The sequence below is a fragment of the Cydia strobilella genome, chromosome 10, assembly GCF_947568885.1.
Source record: "Cydia strobilella chromosome 10, ilCydStro3.1, whole genome shotgun sequence".
NCBI classification, from domain to species: domain Eukaryota; kingdom Metazoa; phylum Arthropoda; class Insecta; order Lepidoptera; family Tortricidae; genus Cydia; species Cydia strobilella.
Window position 1 is genome coordinate 16,010,375 of NC_086050.1, and position 17,486 is coordinate 16,027,860.

Here is a 17,486-nt window from a genome sequence, read left to right on the forward strand (position 1 = left end):
AACGCTCCGTAGCGTATCGTAGTCATGTTTCTCTATCAATTTTCCCCTCTAGCGCGACAGTGACAGTATCGTTCGCTACGGAGCGTTAACAATTGCACGTTGGCTACACACCCAGCTTATAGCTGCCACAAATGATTCGGGATTAAGGGTAAGCTGCCACCAATGACAATCGCACCTGAAGTGGGGCGCTTAAAACTTGCCGTTGTGGATTATTCATGCTGCTATGATCGCTCGTTCACTCGATTTTGCAAAGGCAGTCGTGTCTCACTCCGCGATTTCGTCGCGTCGCTACAAGTACCTGCGGCCGCCTCAATTTTGAGGTTTTGCCATAGTAATTGCCGCACACCGCTATGGAACGGACGTCTGCACGCGCTTGCGCCGCCTTGCGCGTAGTAGTCGCGTTTTGTTAGGGAGTAATTCTTCTGTACCTAGTACTATTATATATTCTGTAGCAAAGGTGAGAAATTGCTTCATTGAATTTACTTCACTTATTAGGATCGCACCACACATAACACCTGTAACAGACGTTGACAAATCAGCTGAATTAAGAATTTGCTGCGTGACAATACGATAATTTAACTTATTTAACAACGAGCTTCATCTTTTACGATGTAACTATTTGAAGACCTGTATTTTTAAAACGGACAAGGGCGAGTCTGACACCGAGGGTTCCGTACTTATTAGTATTTGTTGTTATAGCGGCAACAGAAATACCTACATTCAACTGTCTAGCTATCACGGTTCATGAGATACAGCCTGGTGACAGACAGACTGACAGACGAGACGGACAGACGGACAAACAGACGGACAGCGGAGTCTTAGTAATGGGGTCCCGTTCTTACCCTTTGGGTACGGAACCCTAAAAAGTAAAAATTATCAGGCCAATTCTAGTTTTAGTTATTAGATATGTTTCCAATATGATTTCATGAAAAAGAAAAACATTACTAAGGTGAATTAGGCACCGTAAACTTGCTCAATATTTCCTGAAATTCCAAATATTGCTCGGCTAAACAAAAAATTCAATGGCAAGCCAATGTTAATACTTAATACTTATTTGGTTAATTTTATTGCTTGTAAAAATTGACATGTAAAAGTGCCCCTGTGGCCTATTTGCTGAATAAATAAATGTTTGATGTAAGAAAGTCTAATAGATGCTTACTATTGACATAGACGTAAAATTCAGAATATATCAAGTGCTCATTACATCCAGAATATAAATAACGTCCAAACCCGCCCAAACCAGACACCATGACATCTTGCAGGACATTCAAAACTCTAAAATGAAATGTGGTCGACATCTAACCCACTCGCATAAGTCTTAACAGCCGTTGGACAGCTCATTCAATTCTGTACCCTATTCATGAGTAACAAAGTCCAAATTCAAACTGTTTTTCACTGGCTGTTACGCGTGGGGTAGAATTTCGAAGGGAGCTAGTCGGAAATTTCTAGAAGACCCGTTGGGGATTTTCATGAAATTCTCCAGAACGATCTAAATGCAAGACTGGACGTGTGAATTTCCTATTTGGTCCCAGTTGAGAGATTTTAGGTTATCCTAGATTTTTAGCAGTTTATCTACTTAGAGCAGTGACGGAATATATATAACCGAAGCTCTTAGCTCGGTGTTCCCTAGTTAAAACATTAGATAAAAAGGCTAATGAACAAGTACAGTTTTATAAAATGTTTCTGTTATAATTTAAAATTCTAATTGAAACAAGCACTGCCCATATTTTTATAATAATTTGTGCACAGTGTCGGCATTCGACGTTTTAAAATCTGATCTTGATTTGATAATACCCGCTGCTCTCTCTTATGGCTCCTCTACACGATGGACCATCATAGTGGCCCATTGAGATGGGCCAGCGTGTAGAGAGGGTAGTGGTGTCGAATGGCTTATGGCCCATCCTGCCGCGCCATAAGCCATCCGACCAATCCGACACCACTACCCTCTACATGCTGGCCCATCTTAGTGGGCCACTATGATGGTCCATCGTGTAGAGGAGCCATTAAGTTATTAAGGTCTTTACTCCACACGCCGCTCCGGTGTGCGAGCGGAATATCGCTACATAGGTACCGTGCATGACGTTATATCGCTCACACACCGGAGCAGCATGCGGGTCCGCATCAGTGTGATATAGTTAACGCTATCTCTACTGAGCTCGTTCACTTACCTGTACTAACAATGGCATTATGTTAAACAAAAGCCATTATTTCTTTTGTGTGAGCGCGTGGCCTTTGTGCCTGAGGCTCACACACAATTGGCCACGCGCGCAGGCACAAAGGCCACGCGCTCATACAAAAGAAATAATGGCTTTTGTTTAACAGAATGCCATTGTTAGTACAGGTAAGTGAACGAGCTCAGTAGAGATAGCGTTACCTATAACCGTGTTAGCTTCCAGCGGGGGTAGGACGGCCGCATTTTTATCCCGTGTCACCAATTGTCACACCATGCCTGTTACGTTCTAACAAGTATGTAAGTGCGAAAGTGACGGGCATAGTGATAGACTACAAAAATAAAACCGTGCTGCGCCCGCAGGGTCCACAGTAATCAAGATCAGATTTTTTCAGTTGAAATGCCGCTCCATGTCGTAATTATTTTCGCGATCGCCGGCGCGCGCCCGGTCATTAGTGTCGCAAATAAAATAATAAACAATGTCCTGCGTTACACATAAACGGTTATTAATTACACTTAAGTGCACACGTAACTGAAAACTCATCTTATAACATAGGTGTGTAAATGTAATTGCCGTAATTGGTATGGTTTTCGATCTTACAGAAATAAAGTTAATAAATTAATTTCTATAAAAAAATATTGTCTTCGATTCGATAGTTACTCATGAAATAAAACTATGAAAACGGATTATATCGCGTATATTGAATTTATAATACATCCCGACGTTTCGAACCCTTTACAGCGTTCGTGGTCAACGGGTGACTCAAATCTATAAAATAAAGTTACCTGACCAGTCTTAAGTAATTCAAGAATATATGAGATAAGTACACCGTCATAACAAATATAGTGATGGGCCGTAGTAACAAAGTTATAATATAACTTAATATCCCTATTAACCCTACTAATAATATTATACATGCGAAAGTAACTCTGTTTGATATTTCTTCACGCTTAAACCGCAAAACTGATTTAGATGAAATGTGGTATGGAAATAGTTGGAGGCCTGCAGAAGGAGAATCATTGTAGTTTTTATCTTTCATCATCATCTTACGCAGACGAAGTCGCGGGCAAGATTAGAGCTCTCTGGAAGCCCAAACAATAGGTATGGCTACTAATTTATTTTTTAATATCGTCTACTTTCTCAATATTGCTTAGTGCTTTCCATGCCTAACATTGCCTGGCTTAAAAAATTGTGATACTTTACAAAACAATTTTTTTTTTAACCTGACTTGGGCTCTATTACACTAGGGCAATTAGAGCGGTAGGATGGTAGCCTGGGGAAAATCAGGACCCTTCCGCATCACACGAGACGGTTTTGCTACGCTGGAATACTCCTAAAGAGTTTTCGCTCCAGCGCAGATCAGTTGAGCGGTCTCAACCTGATCTCAGGGTGTACATGGAGTCGAGCTAATGGGAGTTTTGTCGCTGGTTCGCTACAACCTAGCCTAGCCGAGAAGACTCCAGCAAGAAACTCAGCTAGGCCCGACGACTGTCGGTGTGATGCTAACCGGTACGCGGCGGTACCGGGTTGATAACGGACTGAATGTGTCGATGTGGTCGCGTGGTGGACGTCCACCGCGCGCTTCTCCCATTATTATTAAAGATATCGACAGCTGTTTTGTAAAGAATCGCCGTTTTTAAGCCAGGCAATGTTAGGTATGGTAAGCGCTAAGGCAGTGTTGCCAGTGTTGGGCAGGGTGGGCAATGTTGAGTAAGTTGACAGTAGGTACTAAAACTATTTCTAAAATATGTAAAAGTCCTGTCTTTGTTTAGATAAAAAAAAACGTGTGAGGTGTGTAAACATAAAAATCCGCTGCAATAAACACCTACAGAAAATGTTAATTGTACCCAGCAACAAAAGCGTTTTGACATTAAACTGGCAAATGGCACATTAAAATGTCAAACGTAGCGGCAATCATGACGCGCCAGGTTATCTGTCCCAACGTCACAATTTCATGAAATATATGTGTAAATCCGACCCTGATGTTTGTGACATAAAGTTTATTTTTGAGTGTACTGTGCAAAGATGATACGAGAATAAATAAGTGTTAAGTATGAATTTTCCTGGTGCAGTTAAATTGAATTGAATTGAAATATTTATTGCAGACCGTGGTCCATAGTGTGTTAGTACAATTAATATTTACATGTAACATAGGCATTTAAATTATGGTTAGTTATTACATAGGACACAAAACAATACAAAAACAAAAAAGTTAAAGGAACAGAAACTTTGTTTAACAGGTTTTCTGTCTCAGTATGAATATATATGTATATGAAATGAAAAGTACATGGTGACGAAATTAAAAGCGATGATGATTCACAAAAAGGCCATAAAGTTAGCTTTAGTGGGCCATATTTTCCAGCCAGTGCCAGTCGCACACATAGCCAATGCAGGGTGAAATCTGGAAGGTGATCAGGAGGCCAGAAAACGAGACGAAATCACTTCCAAACATTATTTATGATTATTACTACTCAATAATATTAAAAGAGCTACACAAACACAAACCTAGCCGCCGTCACACTATTGAAGTTACGCTCTCATTTTAAAATGAGTTTTTTTTATTTTATTTACTTTAAATTATGGATGGTATAGAAAGGATGCCAATCTCTTATGGCAGAATTGTTGCAAAAGTGACCGCTTTCAGCTTTAAATAATAGTTCGTAATCTCTCCGGTGGCGCTAGTTAGGCTCTGGGACATGACTATAACATGAACCATATCAGGCAACAAATAACCCGACCAAATTACGTAGGTTGTTTTTGGTAGTATTTCGGTGTACGGTGGCGCCGCCTAATTACTGTTTTTTGATGGACACTTTTCATACATAGAGATTTGGCTCCTTTATATAGTCTCCATGCTTTAAATATCAATACCTAATTTTACAAGTATGCCACTATTGGGAACCACTAGGGTTTATGTAATAGTTGGCGAGATCGCATTATTACATGCTTAGTTGTGATTTTCGGTAAATTTAAATTAATCTATAAACATAAACCTGAGGTATGCCGATGATACGGTCCTTTTGGCGACGTCTGTGGAAGATATGCAGGAGCTGTTTCAGAGACTTGAGACGGAGAGCGACCGAATGGGTCTCACAGTAAACAGGAGCAAGACGAAGCTAATGGTAGTAGACCGTGCCAAAAAACTGCCCAGAATAGTTAACATCGTCCCAGGGGTTGATATCGTGGACCACTATGTCTATTTGGGCGCACTTATCTACGATGATGGCGACTGCGTACCGGAGATAAAAAGGCGTATTGGTATGGCTAAGGAAGCTATGACCCGGCTGAATGTCATCTGGAAGAAGAGAGGTATAACCAGTGCCACCAAGACCCGGCTAGTACGCGCTCTAGTATTCCCCATATTTCTGTATGGCGTGGAAACATGGACAATACGAGCCCGAGAAAGGCAAAGGATCGATGCATTCGAGATGTGGTGCTGGAGGCGTATGTTAAGGATACCCTGGACCGCCATGCGCACCAATGTATCGATCCTTTCACAGCTTCGTGTCCAAACTCGCCTATCCACAGTCTGTCAACAGCGCATATTGTCCTACTTCGGCCACATAATGAGGAGGGGAGATGAAAGCCTTGAAAAGCTGATCATCGTTGGAAACACGGAGGGCAAACGAGGCCGGAGACGGTCTCCAACTAGATGGAGCGATCAAGTAAAAGGGGCCCCATCCTCAACCAGCTTTTGCTCGGTCGTCAGAGACGCGATGGACAGGCACCGATGGAGGCAGATTAAAAGAACCAGGTGTGGAGCATCCACATCCACTGATGACCACGATCCTCAGTCATGAGGGAGCGACCACAGAGAGATAAACATAAAATCTTTGTATCTATTTTATACATTACTCGACTTAGGTAGTATTTTTTTTTGTATTGGCATACATTTGCAGATTCTAAAATAATATGATATTTGACATGGATATTCTAGTAACGTATATAACGTTATATATTTCGTTGCTAGAAATTGTACCTAACAAAAAGAAAATAGAAGTTTAAATTTTGTATGTAAAACTTCTACTCTCTATAATTCATTTGGATTAGGTACAAGTTCTAGCCTAGTACCTAAATGTATCATGTAAATTAAGCACATCGCTTTAAAAAGAGCGTAGGTCTTAACTACGATTGTATGGGAGCGACTTTTTGGCTGCGGGTTCGTGTGATTATCACGATCGGCAACCAGATAACACGATCACAGTGAGATATTCCTAAGTAGGTGAAACAGAATTCCCGTAAGTTCACCGTGTATAAACTTTGCAGCTTTGTTATTTAAAACGGCGCTACGAGTTAACTTTTCGAGGCCCGGGCGTTATTTGCGAACTTTTCCAAGCCCTTGTGACACCGGGTTTCGGGCTCTCGTGTGAAAACGATCGGCTCTTCACGCGGTTTTAAGAGCCAACAGGAGTGGTCATTTCTCCATACAAACGTACTCGACTGTTTCCTCCCTGGTTTTTGAAGCTAGAGGAATGATTTTTTCAACACAGATTAATATTGTCAATATCTGTGTCGGTGTGTTTTGCTTTTTTTGATATTATTGTTTTTTAAGGCGCTAGAGCCCTTCAAACATGGCCAAAAATGGCCTCACTGACTATGCCGCAATGAGAGGCGTGGTATTCAAAACTGGTATCAATTAGCCAAAAAATCAAAACAGTCCGACACAGACAATTTCATAATCATTTAGATTTCCAAATTTGGTTACGATTGCTTAAGTTTTGGAGGAGGAAACAGTCGAGTACGAAACCTCGATTTTTGAGATTTTTACGCCGGATTTTTCGCCTAAGCTGCAGTTGTCCTTATCGCACTAATTTTAGGGGCGGGGTCAAGTTTCTAAATACGTACACGGACAGAAAAGTGATGGGCAATAGTCGACATTGAAAGTCGATAATCTAGTGATGTGATAAGTTATCGATAAACCATAACAAAGTCGCGATTTGCCTCTTAGTAGGCGAAGTAAGTAAAGTGAGTATGCACTTTGGCCTCAGGGGATATCGTTTAACACTATTTATTATTCCTTGGTTCATACAAAGCTGAGCTGACGCACTAGCTACGAGATTAAGTCCTGGCTACCCCCCAAAAAGGGAGGGGAAAAGTCGGCTTCTGCGGTCCAGTTTGCCTCTATTTCTACCTATCTCTTGATATGAGATCAAATTTGGTATAAATTTTGTGTAAATTAGGGACGAATAATTTATTTTAGAAATAATAGTTTCACATTTTCATACACAAATCTTAATATATGAACGAAACATTAAAATAAAATAAATATTTAAATGGCGCTCCCAAACAAAAAACGTGATTTTTTTGCCGTTTTTTGCGTAATGGTACGAAACCGTTCGTGCGCGAGTCCGACTCGCACTTGGCCGTTTTTTGTTAATAGCTTTTGAACTTTTTTTATGTGGGAATAAACATTTTTCTAGACATCATTCCAAATCCAATGAGGTATCATACATATTTTTAGGAGTTAGTATCTCTATTAGTGGCAGCCGTATAAGCCCAATTTCAAAGAAAAACCGCAAATCGATGTACAGGTTAGCCGTTTGGCACACGCATACTAAGAGGTCAAAACATTTTTTTTTCAACCGGAGTTCCTTAAAAAAAATCCCTTAGGAGGGGTGTGCTGAAACATTTTTTTTTTAAGATAAAGATAAAGATTCTTTATTTGCAAGAATACTTAATTTTAAAATACAGGTGTTGTTTTGTTAAAATATGGTGTACAGCGAGCTTAGCACGGAAGTATTTTTATCGCCTGTCACCATGCCTGTCACGTTCTAACAAGTATGTAAGTGCGAAAGTGACAGGCATAGTGACAGGTGATAAAAATGCAACCATGCTGACACCGCTGTATTCAGTCGCATAACGACATGCAAATTAAAAAAAAATGTTATCTAATAGTATAATTAATAGATTAAAATTCCAATATTAAAATTCATAATAAGTAATTGATTGATTGATTTTGTATGGAAAAAAACTTTTTTTTTTCAAAAACCGAAAATCATACGAAAGGGCTTTTTGAGGCGATTCTAAAAGTATACCACATCATTACATTTTAGCATTTTTTTTTGTAAATTAAAATAAATAGAATTTTCAAAACATACCAACTTTGGGGTCAAGTTTAAGGGTTAAAGAGGTATTTCCCGTTGGATATATGGATATTACGTATCATTGTATCTGCAATACAGTTCCATAAGTCTCGTAAAATAGGTATTGAAGTAGAACTGTGTCACTTTGTATTGAAAAAAAAAACAAAAAAAAAATATTTTTAAAATTGCTTTTTTGGGGTTAGATATGAGGATATCACGTATCATTTGTGGTATATTGTACAAAAAAAAATCAGTCATATCGTATCTGGAGGAGCCCAAACTTGGTATAATTTGAAAATTCTTTTTGTTTCAATTTAAGAAAAACCGGCCAAGTGCGAATCGGACTCGCGTTACAAGGGTTCCGTACATTACAAAATTTAAACAATGTATTTTTTATGTGAAACGTGAGTGACTTGTCTTTAAAAAACCCGTAGGGGTCGGATAAAAAACTAAGTACTTAAGTTCGACTCACGCTTGACTGCAATTTCTAATAGGTTTTCCTGTAATCTTTAGGTAAAGATCTATTGTATTTTTTTCAAAATTTTAGACCCAGTAGTTTCGGAGATAAAGGGGGAATGGTAATTTTTTGCCTATTTTCTTGAATAACTTCTAAATTCTTTATCCTAATATTATAAAAAAATATATTTGAGATTCTCACAACGAGCTCTTTCATTTGATATATAACACGATATAGTTTAAAATACTTTATTTTTAATTTTCTCATTTAGCCCCCCAAAATGTGGCCCCCATGTTTAAAATTCAATTGTTTACGTTACATGTCCGTCTTTGGGTCACAAACTTACATATGTATACCAAATTTCAACTTAATTGGTCCAGTAGTTTACCACACTAAACTAACACTAAAAGTATACCACATCATTACACTCGTGTCACTTTGTATTGAAAAAAAAAAACTAAATAAAATTATTTTTAAAATTGCTTTTTTTGGGTTAGATATGAGGATATCACGTATCATTTGTGATATATAGTACAAAAAAAATCAGCCATATCGTATCTGGAGGAGCCCAAACTTAGTATGTTTTGAAAATTCTTTTTGTTTCAATTTAAGAAAAATGGCTAAAATGTAATGATGTGGTATATTTTCAGAATCGCTTCAAAAAGCCCTTTCATATGATAGACAAGAGAAGAATACGATAGATTAAAAAAAAGAGTTTTTTTATACAAAAAAAAGTTTTCTTTATACAAAAAAAAATTTAGCACCCCTCCCAAGGGATTTTTTTTAGGAACTGCGGGTCAAAAAAATTGTTTTGACCTCTAGTATACGTGTACCAAACGGCTAACCTGTACATCGATTTGCGGTTTTTATATGCGAACAGTTTACACTATATTTTTCACCACCTTGAACGTTTTGTAGACTAGACTATTGTCCCAAATTAGGGTTTCATATTTATTCCGACCAGGATTAGGAGCTCTTCAAACATACCTATTTTTATCAAAATCTGACTCATAAATAAAAAATGGACCATTAATAAAACTGTATAATTACATCAACGTAAGAAATATCACATGTCACATGTTTCTTTGTTATGATAATTTTATCTAACCTGAGGCTTTCTTTTTTTCTATTCAACGAAGCCGGAGAGCGGCAAATTTGTTTTTCATCGCACTTGCTCGAGAAGATCTTATTTCATGCAGGTGTACTGAAGGGAAAATGCCTATATTGTTCCCGCGGGAGTTATAGCTTTCTTGTTAGGGTTCCGTACCCAAAGGGTAAAAACGGTACCCTATTACTAAGACTCCGCTGTCCGTCTGTCTGTCACCAGGCTGTATCTCATGAACCGTGATAGCTAGACAGTTGAAATTTTCACAGATGATGTATTTCTGTTGCCGCTATAACAACAAATACTAAAAACATAATAATATAAATATTTAAATGGGGCTCCCATACAACAAACGTGATTTTTTTTGCTGTTTTTTCCGTAATGGCACGGAACCCTTCGTGCGCGAGTCCGACTCGCACTTGGCCGGTTTTTTTAATTAGATATGTCACTAATTCATACGAGGTACAAAGTACGAACCAACTAAGTTATAAGTAAAATACTTTGTTTAAAATATAGTGTAAGGGAGTTTGACTTCTAAAATACTGAAATTATAATTTAGTATTTTTGTTTATAATATTTAATTGGATTAATTTAATTGCCGTTTAAAATATTTTTACACAAAATTTTCAATCGTGGCTGAATGCCGAAGGTCTGTGTGTGTGTAAGGCCTTAGATGGTTAACCGGTCAAGAAATGACAATATGGCGGACGAATATTTGAAATGTCACCGTATTTTATAATTATTTCCCCGAAAATTTAGTTTTTCATCTCAAGTGTAACGAAAACCATTGTGTGTAACTCCGGGGGTAAGAATATTGTAAACTCCTCCTTTACAAAATCTCACTTACCCCCCTCGTTGCACAATGTAGGTATATACTACAGCGTGCCGAAAGTTCATACTTTCCGCACGGAAATCAGAAAAGAAATGATTGTTTTTTAGGGTTCCGTACCTTAAAAGGAAGAAACGGAACCCTTATAGGATCACTCGTGCGTCTGTCTGTCTGTCTGCCTGTCTGTCTGTCTGTCTGTCTGTCCGTCTGTCACAGCCTATTTTCTCCGAAACTACTGGACCATTAAGTTGAAATTTGGTACACATATGTAAGTTTGTGACCCAAAGATGGACATGTAAGGTAAACAAATTAATTTTAAACACGGGGGCCACTTTTGGGGGGTAAATAAGAAAATAAAAAAATAAAGTTTGTCAAACTATATCGTTTTACATATTAAATGAAAGGGCTCATTGTGAGAATCACAAATATATATTTTTTTTTATTTTAAGATAGATAGTTTAGAAGTTATTCAAGAAAATATGCAAAAAATGACCATTCCCCCCTTTATCTCCGAAACTACTGGGTCAAAAATGTTGAAAAAAATACACAAAATAGATCTTTACCTATAGATCACCGGAAAACCTATTAGAAATGTGCAGTCAAGCGTGAGTCGGACTTAATTACTTAGTTTTTAATCCGACCCCTACGGGTTTTTTAAAGACATTTCACATAAAAAATACATTGTTTAAATTGTGTAATGTACGGAACCCTTGGAACGCGAGTCCGACTCGCACTTGGCCGGTTTTTTACTCTCCTGTAAAAGTCAAAATGTTAATTGGATTGCAGGTTGTAGAAGGATATTGAATTCAGCTACCTAAAATCAAGAAGTTAAATCACAATAACAGGAAATAAGTAAACGCTCAGTGGTGGTAGCGAGCTAAGCTGACGAGTTATTAACTGAAGAATAGCCTATGATATGCCTATATAGCGGGCCGCGACGCGACTTGCAACTTGCAAGCATAAGGTCCCCGAGCGCAAATGACGTGCGCGTCTGTGTGCGTGCACCACGCACACGGGGATATGGCGGCGCCGCCCCCGTCAGCGCGACCGCGATAGTCACTTTAAAATCTCAAAATTGACAATTCGCTAAGCTCCTGTTGGCTCTTAATTTTTAACAGCAATTTTTCGCGAAGCGTTTTAAGACTTATATTGGCCGGGATATGGACCGTGATTACCTTTTGTATTGTTTTCGAGCTCCAGATATTCACGGTCCATATGGTCAATATAAGTCTAGTGAAACTAACCGTGAACCGTCATTCAATACTGTTATAATATAAGCGTTTTAAGAACCTTTTGTTTAATTTTGTAAGTAACATATGTACGTACGTATACCTGCACCAATTCTAATAGGTGCAGTAATATATTAATTGCGGAACAAATACATCAAACAATACATAAATTGCTCATATTTAACGGCCTCCTAGCCTAGGTGGTAGTGACCCTGTCTGCGAAGCTGGAGGTCCCGGGTTCGAATCCTGGTAAGGGCATTTCTTTGCATTCATCACAAATAATTATTCCTTATTAGTTATGGATATTTTTTATGTAGGTATATCAGTATATGTGTATTATTTTTATCGTCGTCGTTTTTTTTTTCTTTTTTTTGTGATATAGGAGGCAAACAAACATACGGATCACCTGATGGTAAGCGATTACAGCCGCCCATGGAAACCCACAACACAAGCCTTTTGAGATTACTGTGGGACTAGGTCGATTTGTGATGTGATTTTCGATTTTACCCAAAGGGTTCTCTACATATGTCGACGTGGAATCGGTAAAAGCCGATAGAAAAAACCTTTATGTCTGCGCATGAGGAGCGAAAAAGTCGTCATTCAGCACGGCTCGCATCGGCCGACGCCTCTTTCTCTCTTATTGCGCAGACATAATTGCTTTTTCTATCGGCTTTTTCCGATTCCGCGTCGACATATGTAGAAAGACCCTAATGGGACAAAAGTAACATGGATGTATTCTGCGTTCGCACATTAGACGACTATTTAAATGACCATCAATAAATCTTATTACAATGACCTAATATGACAATGACAAAATGACAATGTCAGTAGATTGTCGATTGTCTTCAACTCGCCCTACATTATCTTTGACATTGTCGAAAATGTCGAAGCACTTCAGCCTTCGGCCATCGCAAGGGCGTATCGAATACTTAGGGCTTACTGCACGGGTGTTTTCCATAACCAAGCGAGTCGCCTCGTGTTGAAATCCCACCGGTGGCGAGAAAGCGAGTGACGATTACCTGTTATCTTGTCTAAAAAATTATATAGCTTCTAGTTCGGACATGAGATCCATCTAAAAAACGTACCTGTAGAAATATTCCATGAGATATGAATAAGCATAAAATGGCAAATAAACACCTCTCTAAAGTTAACCATTGCAGAGATATTTCAATTTACGTTTTCCACCCCTTTTTCCCCCATTTGTCCCTCAGATTTAGTTAGGCAACCCATTGCAATTTTTCAATCTACATGTAAGTACCTATGTATTATCATTTATTTTAGACTTGCTTTGAGTTATTAGTACAGCTAGTAGCAGTAGCTACAGCTACCACAAGCGTGTGAGTGGCTATCACCTGAAGCGAACAGTTTCCTAAACTCATCAGCAAAGGGAATCTAGTATGGTACTTAGGGCCCAGATACAATTATTCCTCGTACGCTAGGTTTGCGTTAGTACTCCATCATAATGACTGAGGGCCTAAACTCACTGCTGTATAAAGTAGCTTATGTTAACTAAAACAGCAAGACTATTATGTTCTTTTGTACATTAAAAAGTACTGTAGCCGAAGAAAGAGATGATGTATACAATAATTATGTTTCATTTGTATTATTTAGTTAGAACAATGTTAATGTCAGCTATTTATCTTTGCCTTATTTACGCAATTATGGCTTTGTATAGTCAGCATCAATATTAGCAGGTAAAACAACGCACCAAAAGTACGGCCACCCTGTAATACTTTTCCAAAGAGAGATATATCTCTACAGTTCGCAATTAAAAAGTAAGTATCTATAACAGTCTAGTTAAATTATTCTACATATACACGGTGTTTTCTGTAACAGGAGCAATAAATTAGACTGGAGACTGTACTCCTCAAACTGACCAACATTTGTTCAGCATTTTTTTTAAATTATGTAAGTTTTAGATTATAACTTTTTCATACTAATTAAATATTATTTTCAATGTACGCTGCCATCTGTGTGTTTGACGTTGCTTGTCACCCTTTAAACATAAAAAAATTAGAATAAACTTTAAAGTGTATAATGAAAATTAAAACACAAGTTATATTTAAAAGTTGCTGAACAAATGTTGGTCAGTTTGAGGAGTACAGCCTCCAGTTTAGTTTAATACTCCTGTTACAGGAAACACCCGGTATATACCTAGACATGCCCTTGTTTTGTTAAGTCATTAGATAATATAGGTACTTTTGATGAGTATTGTGATACGCTATTTTAGATGCTGACTGTACCTCTTTTATTTTTGTCTTTTGTTTGTCAACCTTGCCAAGAAACCTCTGTAAGGGGGCTCCGTAAGAAACACACAGAAAGCCTTATAAAATGAAAAAAAAATACAGTTTACAAACGGCCGCGAACAATATTCTCATAAAGAATAAGTTGAAAAGATTGAAAAACACTGTATACTTACTTTCTAAGGATCAAATTCAAATGTAACACAAATATTTGTGAAAGTGAAACTAAAATCTTATGTTACGTTATATCGTATTTTGTCCACTGCCGGTAATTTGTATTCCGCCTCTGTGTTCGTTAATTACGAGTACAGACGACAGTCCTTTCTGCCCTAGACCAATATGGTAGACAATTTCTGCACGATTGCAATCACGGGAAACTTATTGGCACGAAACCTGATACACACCATTTCTTATCCCCAAAACGACCCGCAACGCAAAATACGAGTACTTGTACGATTGTTAACTTCGTAACAAATGAGTTTGGAATATCTAGCATATTATTCCTTCAAAATTAAACTGTAAGGCAATCTAGATAAGGCTTAAATTGTGTTGAAAAAGTATTATTGGCATCGTCTCACGCACACTATAATCAACGTATTGATAGACCCTAAACAATGCTCATTTAGACAGTGTTCCTAAGATCGGAATTAATACACGCGACGCGATCTCATGCCTATTTCAAGTAGGGTTGGCAGATGAAAATTGATATTGACGTTCCCTAGTCCTGTTCTTAATCACTGACCCTTTTCAGTTTCGACCCCTTAGCTGATGCTGATTGTTGACGGCTGATGGAACTGCCTAGTTCTTGTATTAAACACGCTCTTTCTCGGAAACTATGAAGATACCCAAAAAGCTAATCATCTATTGGTCTAATTACATTTTTTTAGAGCATATTATTCAATGTCACGGAATCAAACAACTTTCAAAACTGTTAAATTTGTGCTACACAGCTTGGAAACTATTAGTTTATGTACATTTTTACTAATGTAGATATATCCTAACAATATACTGTTAAGACAGCTATTAACAGTTTTCTTACAGCTTCAGCATAATTATTGTTTTTTCTGAACAAAAATTTTCGTAAACAAAAATGGGGGAAGGAGGAGAGACTATTATTATTAATTGACGACTTACTTCCACTTCCATTTTTTCGACATGGTGACACTTGAAATTTATTATGTCCGCCGTATACAATGCTTTTTTGTGGGAATAAATGGCTTTATTATTATTATTATTATTATTATACAATGCTCATTTCTAAGGTTATTTTAAGATTAAGTTAGTAGTTTTGTATATTGTTAGACCACGAAAAGTCTGCAGAGATTTTGACAGCACACGCAGTGCCAGTGTTAATAATTTCATAGAAGTTTGACGGTTAAAATAACACCTGCGCTGTGTGTGCTATCAAAATCTGCAGACTTTTCTAAGTTTAACTCTATCTACTTGCTACTTTACCGAATAGGTTCAAATACTGTTTCATTATCACATTACGCGCTGTCATCGAACACACCCTCCTACCCCCCCTCCCCCCCCACTTCCCAAAACATCAAATTGCCAAGTGCGACCATCAAATCTGCTAACACCAACAACCCTGCAACACTCGAGCAACGCGAACTCATTAGGAGAACATTATGCTATCAGCTGTAACTCCTGATAAGGCAACAGTGGCAACACATTTGACTTCACACCATCCCATGCGAAATACAACCTTACATGTTGAAACTACAGTCTATTCTTCTTCAAAATAGACGATTCAATTGTGACGTTGTTAAAAAATGTGATACACAGTATTTGTGGTGGGTATAATGAAGTATTTTCGTTTAATATCTAGCTCCGAGGGTGAAATTTGAGAGAGCAGTATTGATTGTCGTGGCGAAAGATATTTTGAATATTTTTACATCTTTTGAAGCGTGCATCTCATGTTTCTGTATCGTATCGTATCGCATGGTTTATTGTATCGTCTGTTTTCATTTCAAACTACAATGTATGAACACTATGAACTATATTCTTGTAAATATATTCAAGTTAAAAAATCTAAAAAACTGCAAAGATTATTGAAGGAAAGTAGGTAAATGCTCAAAATAATGACACACACTTGAAATGACGCTTAAGGCCTGTAATTATTTTATTAGAAATAATTTTAATTTTAGACAGAAATTAACTCATCATTGGACGTCTATCGGCTGACATGATGATGATGATGATGATGATCCTTTTTTTATTCACAGCAGATTTTTGGAGGCATTAAATTACTGTTCTATATCATTTTAACATGTTTATATTATTTGTAACAAAGAAACTTAAGGGGATCCCATGCCCCAATGACCTTCGATTTGAATACCTTAGTTTTCTAATGTTTTTTGTAGCTTATCATATTAAGGCCGTTCCATGAGCCAGATGTGCAAAAATACCCCATGGTTTTTCCTATTTTTCGAAGAACAGCAACGGATTTTAGCAATATAGTATGCCATATTTACTTCAAAGTTCATTGTTTTCGAAATATTTGGCATCAAAGTTGAACAATTTTAGGCCAAAAAACTGGTTTTCTGGCCATAACTTTTGTGTTAATTAGTTTAAAATTAAAACCTTAGACAAATTTTTAGAGACGTCTAAGACGAACCCAAATATGTAGATTTCGTATAAGTAAGATCTTTCACAGCAATCGAGATACGAAAAAAGTGTTTTTTAGACAATGTTTAGAACAATCATAAATAAATAAGTATTTATTTTTTTCACAATCCGGTAGACAAAAATGGAGATAAAAGATTGAAGAACCGATAGCCGCTTGTCTTATAATTCTATATGTAGTGCAAAAGTGGAGATACGATTCAAAACTTGTCAAAAATCGATGAAAACCTCGGGTAGCCCGGGTAGCCACATGGCAAAAGTAGATAGCAAATGCCACGGGCCCTTCATTTCGTTCACTTCGTCCGACAAAATTAAAACAATCCATGGGCCCCATGATAGAATTTGCTACAGGCCCCGCGCTGGCTTAATCCGGCACTGCCACAAAGAAAAGCTAGATTACACGAATAAGATATATTGCCCAAGAAAAATATTTTACAAAGGGCTCTGCTAAGGGGATTAACAAATACTGAGAAGGCATCTAACTAATCTACCAAACAAAAAGCCACCAGCTGTATACGTATCGCCACCAAGTGAGGTCACGCACATGTTAATGTTTTCACCACACCAGCTGTTAGGCTTTTTTGATTGTTCAAAAACTAATAAGAAAGTTGCATTTTATTCACATGTGAGGCAAAGTAATCGAATGCAAATTTTGGGTTGTTTTCTTATGTTTGCTGGTAGAATTGACTTTTGAATGATGATTTTGAATGATAAATATTTAATCACATTCATTTAGAATCG